Below are 12,046 nucleotides of genomic sequence, written 5' to 3'. Positions count from 1 at the left end.
GGAAGCACATGATAAAATAGGCCGTAGTCAGCATGGTTTCCTGAAATCTTGCCTGACAAATCTGCTGGAATTCCTCGAGGAAACAACAGGCAAGATAGACAAAGAAGAGTCAGTGAGTGTCGTTTACTTGGATTTACAAAGGGCCTTTGTCAAGGTGTCATACATGAGGCTGCTTAACAAGCTAAGAGCCCATGATATTACAGGAAAGATACTATAAGACCACCATAAGACCAGAAGATATGGGAGCAGAAATAGGCCATTTGGCCCATTGAGTCTGCTCCACCATTCATTCATGGGCTGATCCAATTTTTCTAGTCATCTCTATTCCCCAGCTTTCACCCCATACCCCTTGATGCCCTGGCTAATCAAGAACCTATCTATCTCTGCCTTAAATACACCCAATGACTTAGCCTCTGCAGTCGCTTGTGGCAACAAATTCCACAGATTTACCACCCTCTCAATAAAGTAATTTCTCCACATCCCAGTTCTAAATGGATATCCTTCAATCCTGAAGTCATGCCCTCTTGTCCTAGAATCCCCTACCATGGGAAATAACTTTGCCATATCTAATCTGTTCAGGCCTTTTAACATTCGGAATGTTTCTATGAGATCCCCCCTCAAATCTCCTGAACTCCAGGGAACACAGCTCAAGAGCTGCCAGACGTTCCTCATATGGTAACCCTTTCATTCCTGGAATCATTCTCGTGAATCTTCTCTGAACCCTCTCCAATGTCAGTAAATCCTTTCTAAAATAAGGAGCCCAAAACTGCACACAATATTCCAAGTGTGGTCTCATGAGTGCCTTTTAGAGTCTCAACATTACATCCCTGCTCATATATTCTGTACCTCTAGAAATGAATGCCAACATTGCATTCGCCTTCTTCACAACCGGATCAGCCTGGAGGTTAACCTTTAGGGTATCTTGCACAAGGACTCCCAAGTCTCTTTGCATCTCTGCATTTTGAGTTCACTCCCTATCTAAATAATAGTCTGCCCATTTATTTCTTCCACCAAACTGCATGACCATACACTTTCCAACATTGTATTTCATTTGCCACTTCTTTGCCCATTGCCCTAAACTATCTAAGTCTCTCTGCAGGCTCTCTGTATCCTCAACACTACCTGTTCCTCCACCTATCTCTGTATCTTCGGTAAATTTAGCCACAAATCCATTAATACCGTAGTCCAAATCATTGACATACATCGTCACCGACCACTGTGGAACTCCACTGGTAACCGACAGCCAGCCAGAATAGGATCCCTTTATTCCCGCTCTGTTTTCTACCAACCAGCCAATGCTCCACTCATGCTAGTAACTTCCCTGTAATTCCATGGGCTCTTATCTTGCTAAGCAGCCTCATGCATGGCACCTTGTCGAAGGCCTTCTGAAAATCCAAGTACACCAAGTCTACTGCATCTCCTTTGTCTACCCTGCTTCTAATTTCCTCAAAAAATTGCAGTAGGTTAGTCAGGCAGGATTTTCCTTTCAGGAAACCATGTTGGCTTTGGCCTATCTTGTCATGTGCCTCCAGGTACTCCATAATCTCATCCCGAACAATCGATTCCAACAACTTCCCAACCGCTGATGTCAGGCTAACAGGTCTATAGTTTCCTTTCTGCTGCCTCCCACCCTTCCTAGATAGCGGAGTAAATTGCTAGAATGAGTAGAATATTGGCTGCCTGATGGAAGGCAAAGAGTGGGAATAAAGAGAGCCTTTCTGTTTGGCTGCCTGCGACTGGTGGTATTCCACAGGGGTTGGTGGCAGGACCACTTGTTTTCCCGATATATGTCAATAATTTGAATGATGGAATTGTGGACAAGTTTGCAGACAATGCAATGATAGGTGGAAGGACAAGTAGTATTGAGTCTGCAGAAGGACAGAGATTTGAAGCAAGAAGGCTGCAAGTGGTGCGACTAAGGATTTTCGGAGAGAAGGCATTTTACCACTCGGGGTAAAGAGAGACAAGACTGCGCAGGCGCGTAATATTAACCAGTGGAACGGGAGAAGTTTAAAAAGAAGGCCGCCATATCCAGCGGACAGTAGAGTGATAGGGCTTTGGCTCAATGGGCTTAGGTGGTAACGGGACGAGGCGAGGTAGGTTTACCTGTGTTAATTGTGGAAAGGAAGTATGTGTGTGAGGCCAATGTTCTGTGCTCACTGTCAGATATGGGAAGTCCTGGAGTCTCCCAGCCTCCCAGACGGCCATATCTGCACCCGATGTGTTGTGCTGCAGCTCCTAAGGGACCACGTTAGGGAACTGGAGTTGCAGCTCAATGACCTTCGTCTGGTCAGGGAGAGCGAGGAGGTGATAGAAGGAGTTATAGGCAGGTGGTCATACCAAGGTCACGGGAGACAGACAAGTGGGTATCAGTCAGGAGAGGGAAGGGGAAGAGTCAGGTACTAGAGAGTACCTCTGTGGCTGTCCCCCTGAACAAAAAGTACTCCTGTTTGAGTACTGTTGGACAGGACAGCCTGCCTGGGGGAAGCAACAGTGGCCGTGCCTCTGGCACAGAGTCCGGCCCTGTGGCTCAGAAGGGTAGGGAAAGGAAGAGAAAGGCAGTAGTGATAGGGGTCTCTATAGTTAGGGGGTCAGACAGGCGATTCTGTGGACGCAGGAAAGAAACTCGGATGGTAGTTTGCCTCCCAGGTGCTAGGGTCTGGGATGTTTCTGATCGCGTCCACGATATCCTGCAGTGGCTTTTTCCCAGGGCTAAAATGGCTGCCACAAGAGGGCACAGGTTTAATGTGCTGGGGAGTAGGTACAGAGGAGATGTCAGGGTAAGTTTTTTAATGCAGAGAGTGGTGAGTGCGTGGAATGTGCTGCCAGCAACGACAGTGGAGGCAGATACGATAGGGTCTTTCAAGAGACTTTTGGATAGGTACATGGAGCTTAGAAAAATAGAGAGCTATAGGTAAGCCTAGCAATTTCTAAGGTAGGGACAATACAGGTCCTTCAACTTTGTGGGCTGAAGGACCTGTATTGTGCTGTAGGTTTTCTGTGTTCTAAGGACAGATTGGGAGAATGGGCAAAGAAGTGTTAGATGGAATATAATATAAGGAAGTATATGATCTTGCAACATGGTAGAAGGAATAAAAGTGTAGACTATTTTCTAAATGGGGGAAAATACAAAAATCAGAGGTTCAAAGGGACTTGGGAGTCCTTGTACAGGATTCCCTAAAGGTTGTCTTGCAGGTTGAGTTTGTGGTAAGGAACGTAAATGTAATGCTAACATACATTTCAATATAAGAGAATATAAGAGCAAAGATGTAGTGCTGAGTCTTTATAAGGCATTTGTCAGACCGCACTTGGAGTATTGTGAGCAGTTTTGGGTCCCTTATCTAAGAAAAGATGTGCTGACTTTGGAAAAGGTCTAGAGGAGGTTCACAAAAATTATTCCAGGAAGGAAAGGGTTAAAATATGTGGAGCGTTTGATAGCTCTAGGCCTGAATTTGCTGGAGTTTAGTAAAATGAGGAGGTCATCTCATTGAAACCTGTTGAAAATGGAAAGGTGTGGACAGCGTGAATATTGAGAGGATGATTCCTGTGGTGGGTGAGTCCAGGATTAAGGGACACAGACTCAGACTGGAGGGATATCCACTTGGAAAAAAGATGAGGAGTAATCTCTTGAGCCAGAGGGTAGTAAATCTGTGGAATTAATTGCCACAGTTGTCCATGGGCCAAGTCATTGAGTATACTTAAAGTGGAGGTTGATAGTTTCTTGATTAGTCAAGGTGTCAAAGGTTATGGGGAGAAAGCAGACAAATGGGGTTGAGACGACATAATAAGTCAGCTACGTGTAGCCTAATTCTGATGCAATGTCTTATGGTCTAATATTGGTCCCGCTATTATCTTACTCAGTTGTTATTTAAAGACAATCTATTGTACATTTAGCATAACTGCAGTAGTACTATTACTACAATAAAGGACATAGGATTTGACACAAACTCTTGTAGGTCTGCAGAATATGATTAGGAATCTGAAGAGGTCATCTGAACAGGAAGAGTTAGTTTCAGGAAAAAAATTCAACAAATGAAGTAAAACAGATTGGTTTAATTGTCACATCTCTGCTGACTGTGCTGACAATTATTCAGCTTCCTCGTTCTGGCACTCTAAGCAACCCTTTGATACCTTTTGCTTTGATGTTAATGATATGTGTAAAACAATTCAACAGCCGTAAAGTCACAGTGGCTGTTAAAGTTAGTGCTAATTTATGTCACTGCTGGTGAACCAAAGATATTTTATATTACTTTTTTTAAAATCCTGGACAGGGTTTATGTAACAAGAGCCAACATTTAGTTTAATGATGGATTTAAAAATTCTAGCTGCACAGTAATAAATGTGTCAATTCACCCACCCCTCATGTGATTCAACAAAAATACATTTTTTGCCAGATGACATGGCAAGAGCCCTGAACACTAGACAGGCCATAGAATGCAATGAATATTAGCTCAAGTAACAAACCATTCATTGGTGGAATTCAGCAGGTCAAGTAATGTCTATGGGGTGAAAAGGAATTTTAGATGTTTCAAGTCAATTCACTGCATTAGTCCTGACGTAGAGTCTCTACCCAAAATGTCAATGTTCTTTCCTCCCGCAAACGCTGAGTTCCTCCAGCAGATGGTTTATTGCTCCAGATTTTAGAATTTGCAGTCTCTTGTGTCTCCAAGGAAGAGTTTAAGTTCGCATTATTTCCTATTGCCTTGAAAAGGCTCTGCAGTCAAAAGCATGCTTCCTGTGGACCTCAGCTGCAGTACAAAGCCACCTTAGAACTATCACTTGCTCTCAATTGGTCTAGACTGACTTGATTTAAATACCTTACATTGGCAATTTTAGTTGGGATGCGGTGGCATCTTTTCTAACTTGGTCAAGGAAAATACACACAAGATCCCCAGTTATGAGTCCTCTATGGAGTTGAGTCATTCCTTCAAGAAATGCCAGTCTGGCTGTCAGTGCTTACTGAGAGCTTCCTCCTGCTTCCTCATGGCTGGAGATTGGTAGCATTTGCAGGGATGCAGCATGAAGCCGTTGATGTCTGGGTTCCTCAGTCAGGAGTTCAGTCTTAATATGTCATGAAAACAAGTCCTTTGATCCACCAAATCCATGCTGACCAATAGCCATCCATTCATATTAACCCCAGATTATATTCCTTTGTCTATAGCCTTCTATGTCTTCATGATTGAAATGCTCATCTAGGCACCATTTAAATACCATAAGCAGTTCAGCGTCCATACCTTCCTTAGGCTGTGTATTCCAGATACACACCACTCTCAGGATGAAAAAGGTCCTCCTCTTAAATTTCTATCTCCCTTACTCTAAATCTACACTCTCTGGTTTTATCCATCTCTTACATGTGGGATATTCTCTTGCGATCTACTCTGCATCCTCTTAAACTCCTCCATTCTAGGGAAAATGGGTCCAGCCTCTCCTGATAATTGAACTGTTCCATTCCAGGCTTACCCATGCTTGCCTTTTTATTAGTTAAGGTGTTGAGTTCAAAAGTCAAGAAGTTGTGTGCAGCCTTATAAAATTCTAGTTAGACTGCATTTGGAGTCGTGCATATAGTTCTGGTTTTCCATCGTTAGAAGGATGTCGAGTTTCTGGAAAGGATGCAGAAGAGGTTTACCAGAATGCTGCCTGGATTAGAAGGTATGTGCTATAACAAGAGGTTGGATAAACTTGGGTTGTTTTCTCTGTAGCAGCAGAGGCTGAGGAGAGATTTAATAGAGGTTTATAAGATTGAGAGGCATGGATAGAGTAGTCAGACAGTATCTTTTTCCCAGGGTTGAAATGTCTAATACCAGAGGGCATGCATTTAAGGTGAGAGGGGGTAATTTCAAAGGAAATGGGAGGGACAAATTTTTACGCAAAGAGTACTTGGAATGCACTACCTGGGGTGATGGTAGAGACAGAAACATTAAAGGCTTTTAAGAGACATTTAGATAGCACATAAAATGAAGGAAAAGGAAAGATATGGACATTGTGTAGGCAGAAGGGATTAGTTTAGTTGGCGATTTGATCTACTGATTTGATTGGTTCAGCACGACACTGTGCACCAAAGTGTCTGTTCCCGTGTTGTACTGTGTTATGTTCTCCGTTCAAGGATCTTGTACATTAAAGTCTGTCTATTCCTCAGTACTCATGGTGTATGTTCTAGATTTGTTAGTACTCCCACCTAACATTTAGAAGGGTTAAATGCCATTTCTCAGTCTATTTCGCCAGCACATCAACTTCATCCTCTAGCCTAAGTCTATCATCTACAGTATCTACTTCACCAATCTTCATATGATCTGTATACTTACTGAACACGCCCCTCTGTCCACATCCAAATCATCCATGCAAGTTCATGCTGTGAGAAACTCATGGCCAATAAGATCTTTATAAATCTCACCCTGACTCCGTTCTCAGCAGTCCCATGGATGTTTGACAGCGTGTATGTTCATAAATGCTGACTGACTCTTTAACACCTCTGTATCCCAGCATAACCTTGTGTTCTTCATAGCATTGGTCAGTCCCATCTTGGTTAACAATATCAGCCATCCATTCAAAATTGTTTAATGTCATTTCCAGCACACAGCTTACATACATAGATTAATAAAGTGACGCTAGGTACTGGAGTGTCTGTACGTAAGTTGACTCTGGCAGGAAATAATGAATTATCAGTGGTGGTGGGGTGGGTTAGTGCATGGAGGTGTTGATCAGCCTTGCTGTTTGGGGAAAGTAATTTCTTTTGAGTCTGGTGATCTTGGCATAGATGCTACATAGATTCTTCCCTGATGGGAGTGGGACAAACAATCTATGAGCAGGGTGGGTGGGAACCTTCATGATATTGCTGGTTTTATCCAGTGCATTAATGTGTATACATATCCTTGATGGTGTGTATACTGGTGCCGGTGATGTATTGCGCAGTTTTGTAGAGCCTTCCTGTCTGTCACAGTGCATGTTCCTTACCATACAGTGACGCAGCTTGTTAGGCTGCTCTCTACTGCACATCTGCAGAAAATCATCAGTATAAATGTGCATAGTCCAGCCTTCTTCAACTTCTTCAGAAAGCAGAGGCATTACAGGATATGTTCTGGGACCGTAAGAGGTTGTGCAAGGTGCGCACTCCCACGAGTTTAAAACTGCGCACAGTTTCCACTGCTGTGCTGCCGATATTAGGAGGAGAATGAGAGGTGCAAATTCTTTTTCTTGTTTTTTGTCCAAGAGCAAGTTATTTGCCTGGCATCAGACCTCGATCTCTTCCTCCTCCTGCCTGTAGGCTGTCTCATTGTCGAGGTGTTGAGCCCCACCACTGCTGTGTCATCAGCAAACTTGACAACGTGATTACTCGGGTGTTTGGTCGTGTGTGAGCAGAGTGTACAGCCTAGGGTGCACCCATGTTGAGGAAGATGGGGAGGGAGCAGCAGTCGTGCATCCTGACTATCTGACTATCCAACTCAGATATCACTTGGAGGTGCAGCTCACCATGATGCAGGACCCGGAAGGCACCACGGCTACATAGCGACCAAACTCAGACATCATTTTCAACGAATAATGATCACATCAAGACCAGTAGACTGTTTACTCCAGAGACTTCTCTGATGCCAGTGTAAAACATGGAAAATCATTTGAAATACATGACATAACATAGATTGGCATAGACCTTCTGCTCATTACATCTTTATGAGATTACAGGATTGGTGCGTTCAGAGAGACAACTGCTGCTTTATTCAGCATTTTATCTTTATTTTCAATTGTATCTCTTCCAATTATAAGTTTTGGTCTGCTTCTCTTTCAAGACTAATGTGTAAAAAAATGTGGAAAGAATTCTTACTAAAATCTATTCTTTGTATTGATTTTTGTATAGATCTTATCAAATGTTGAGTGGAGGTAGAGACTGAGATGGATGATTAAGACATTCAAAATCTTTAAAGATGTTCAAATTGAAAACCTTGGAAACCACAGTCAGACAACATGGAAGAAGTAATTTTACTCTTTCCATACTCACATCACTGTCCTGCAGACTCTACAAGTCACATGCACAACAAAGACAATTTACAGTGGCCAATAAGCCAATCAGTGCACAGATCTTTAGAATGTGGAAACTGGAGCTGCAGGAGGAAGCCTATGCAGTCACAGTGGGGAGGGGATGCAAAAGAGTTTCACCAGGATGGTTTGTGGATTTGATAGTATTATCTAACAGGAACGAGTTAATTAGCCTGCTTAAATTAGTGTGGGAATTTAGATGCTTTGATATTGACATTCCAGGGTCGAAATAATGCAAGAGGACATGCTTCTCAGGTGAGGGGGATAAGTTCAAAGGAGATTTGCAGGGCAAGTTATTTTTTTATACGAAGTAATGAGTAACTGGAACGTGCTGCCAGGGTTGGTAAAGGACGCACATGTGATAGAGGCACTTATTAAGAGGCTCTTAGGTAACCACATGAATATGTGGAGACTGGAAGAAAGTGGGTAATGTGTAGGCATAAAGGATTAGTTTACTTGGGCATTTAATTTCTAGTTTAATTATTTTGGCACAACATTGAAGGCCAACGGGCTTGTTGCTTGTTCTGTACTATTCTATGTTCCATGACATTGCCATGTGAATGAGAGATGATGGGAAGAAAGCAACGATCTTAAAGTACAAGAAGGAAATTGAATAGGGGCAGTCTTTTCATTATTCGCTGAGAAGAATGGTCTGGTGCCTCAGCAAACTTCTCTGTGAGCATCTCGTGACCCTTGTCCAACACTGAACCATCAGTGCATATGCCCCAATATGGAAGTTATGCATGGGACCAAGAAAACTTCTATAAGACCATAAGTCATAGGAGCAGAATTAGGCAGTTTGTCCTGTCGAGACTACGATAAATCAGCCATTCGATCGTGGCGATTTATTATCCCACACACCCCATTCTTCTGCCTTGATGTCGTCAATTTGAGTTTATCATTATGTGCGCAAGTGTGGTGAGGTACTGCAGCATCACAGGCACACAAGTACAGACAACACACAGAATATACATAAATTATACAAGACAGTGATGAAAAAGAGAAAAAAAATGACTGTGCAGAAATAAGTTATTAGTGCACAAACAAGGTGCAGTCAGAAACAAGTCCATGATAGTGCAGGAGGTGGTTCACAATGTCCCATTGCTGAGGTCAGATAAGGGCTGTGTAGCTCGGTTCAAGAATCTGGTGGGTGTAGGATAGTAGCTGTTCCTTGACCTGGTAACGTGAGACTGCATGTTTCTACATTTTCTTCATAAATCATTGTATAGAGTACAGAAGATTGGATGTTATGTTGAAGTTGTATAAGACGTTGATGAGGCCTAATTTGGAGTATTGTGTGCAGTTTTGATCAACTACTTACAGGAAAGATGTAAACAAGTTTGAAAGAGTACTGAGAACATTTACAAGGATGTTGGCGGGTCTGGTGCACCTGAGTTATAAGGAAAGATTGAATCGATTAGGACTTTATTCCCTAGAACGTAAAAGGTTGAGAGGAGATTTGATAGAGGTATGCAAAATTATGAGGGGTATAGATAGGGTAAATGCAAGCAGGCTTTTTCCACTGAGGTTGGGTGGAAATCAGAGATCATGAGTTAAGGGTGAAAGGTGAAAAGTTTAAGGGGAACATGAGGGGAAATATCTTTACTGAGAGGATTGTGAGAGTGTGCCAGCACAAGTGGTCCATGCGAGCTCGATTTCAACATATTTAAGAGAAGTTTGGACAGGTACATGGATAGTAGGGAATGGAGGGCTATCGTCGATGTACGAATCATTGGGAGTACACTTTAAATTGTTTCAGCATAGGCTGGATGGGCCAAAGAGCCTGTTTCTGTGCTGTACTTCTCTATTACTCTATGTTCTTTCTGCCATCAGTAAGAGGAGGTTAGGATCCGTTTGGTGGTGATGTCTGATGATAAATGCAGCCTTCTTGAGGCAGCACCTTTTGTAGATGATATCTAACTACCTACTCTTGATACTCAGCTTGCATTTCACAGGTGCATTAACAAGCTTTCATCACCATTCAATGTGAAACTTTACAGACTTCCCTTATTTTGTTTGGAATTTTGGCATGAATGGAAGAGACCCAATCCAAGAAAATAAAAAGATAATCTTTGCATTTATATTGCTCTTCTTATAAACTGTCCTAAGCTGCCTTCCAGCCAGTGGAATTCTCTTTTAATTATTATTCTGATGTAGAAAATCCAGTCAATTTCTCTGAGCAAGCTGCCACAAGTCACAAGATTCTAATTATCGAATATCTAGTCAGTGATGTTGATAGATAGATATTGGCTAGAACAAAGGTGTTAGCTCATCTGCCTTTCTTTAGGAAAGACACTTAAGACATCGAAATAAAGGAACATCTGACAGTTCAACCATCATGGAGCATCAGCTCAGGTGTTGATGTTGTTTTTCTGGGTGGGACGTGAACTTCCACTCAGCTGAGATAAAGGTGGTGCGGTATTCCCTGAGCTGTGGCAGATACGGGTTCTCAGCTTGTTTATTGTATATTAATGGTGGTTGATGAGAATGTTGGTCTGCACGCTGAAGTGATATTAGGTCATTTCTTGTTATTTGTCCAGATGAAGATTAGATAGCTCTTATCCACCGCCAAGACAAGCCTTGTTGGATGCTTGTTGTTGGTCATGCTTACATCTCTTGCTGGTCTGAAGTAGTTCCTTTGACTGGCTGGGCTGGCCGTATTAACCACTCACTACCACATATGGGATACATTTAATTGTTACACCATGCATCCAACCGTGCCAGCCTCCAGGGTTTAGATGCTCTAACTCTCCTGTGTAGCTCCTTTAAAGATTCAGGCTAGCTCTGCTAATTGGCACCAGGATTTTAATATCTTAAGAGCACTTACAGTGAGGTTTAGTGCTCAGTTGTCAGCTCACCTTTAGATTTTTGTCTAACGTCTAGCTTAGAACCCTGTCTTCATTTCCATCTCATATCGTGTCTTGATTCTAATCTTGGATACTCCAGCACTTGGGTCCTAACTATTCTCACCTAGGTCTCCAATCACAATAATGTTTCCAAGTTATTTTGGAATCATTTTGACCAAGTTGCCATCACTGCTGCCTCCAACTCAGAAGATGCTGGGTTTCAGTTCCAATCTCACTCCAAGGATGTGTGCATGTAGGCCAATAAACAGCAGTCAAAAAGCAAGTAACAATCAGTGTTCTATCACAAACATGAGAAAATCTGCAGATGCTGGAAATTCAAGCAACACACACAAAATGCTGGTGGAACGCAGCAGGCCAGGCAGCATCTATAGGAAGAAGAACAGTCCATGTTTCGGGCTGAGACCCTTCGTCAGGGCTCGATCTATCTAAAGGTCTTTGACCTGAAACATTATCTGTTCATCTCTCCACAGATTTTGCCTGTCCTGCTGAGTATTTTCAGAATTGTCTGTTTTTGTTTCAAATCCAGAAGTTTCTTTTGTAATTTAAAAGTGATTTGCACACTCTGCCTTTCACCTCACAAAAAAACAAAGAGATTGATGAATAAATGGATACAGCTTTGAACTGGAGGGTAAAATTACATCCCTACAGCTATTGCTCATCTTTAACCTTACTCAATATTTCAAAATAGACACGTATCTGAATTCCTAGTCAGCTACGTATGGGAAGTGAGTAACTCATTACTTTTTATTATTGCTACTGAGTGCTGTTGTCAGCTATGACTAAGTTGCTATCACTGCTGCCTCCAACTCCGAAGGTGCTGGGTTTCAGTTCCAATCCCACTCCAAGGATGTGTGCATGAAAACCTAATCTGACCCTGCTGGTGGAGCATTGCTTGCTTACAAATCTTCCTTTAAAATGCTTTGCGATGTTATGAAAGATAGTAGATAAATGCAAGTCTGTAGCAACATTACTCTTTGTGTTAGGAAGGGGTCTATTTAGACTATTAGAAACAAAACTCAAAAGCTGTTGGCGTTATCAGTTAGGCTGGTCAGGAATGGTTCAGTCACTGACCTTCTCCCACAGGCACACGTGTTTTCACTACGTGTCGTCCTTTTCCTGAGTTGCTACTGCAATATGAATGAGAAAATTTG

The 12,046-nt window shown here is 42.4% G+C and overlaps 1 protein-coding gene across 13 annotated transcripts in view; it reads left to right on the top strand.

Moving 5' to 3' along the window:
- The window catches only part of LOC140198158 (receptor-type tyrosine-protein phosphatase mu-like), a 1,049,822-nt gene that overhangs the window by 650,485 nt on the left and 387,291 nt on the right, over nucleotides 1-12,046 (top strand). The window lies entirely within an intron of this gene.

This window comes from Mobula birostris, chromosome 1 (assembly GCF_030028105.1).
Source record: "Mobula birostris isolate sMobBir1 chromosome 1, sMobBir1.hap1, whole genome shotgun sequence".
Taxonomy (NCBI): Eukaryota; Metazoa; Chordata; class Chondrichthyes; order Myliobatiformes; family Myliobatidae; genus Mobula; species Mobula birostris.
The sequence above is the reverse complement of the archived record's forward strand: the minus strand, read 5'-3'. Positions and strand labels throughout refer to the sequence as shown.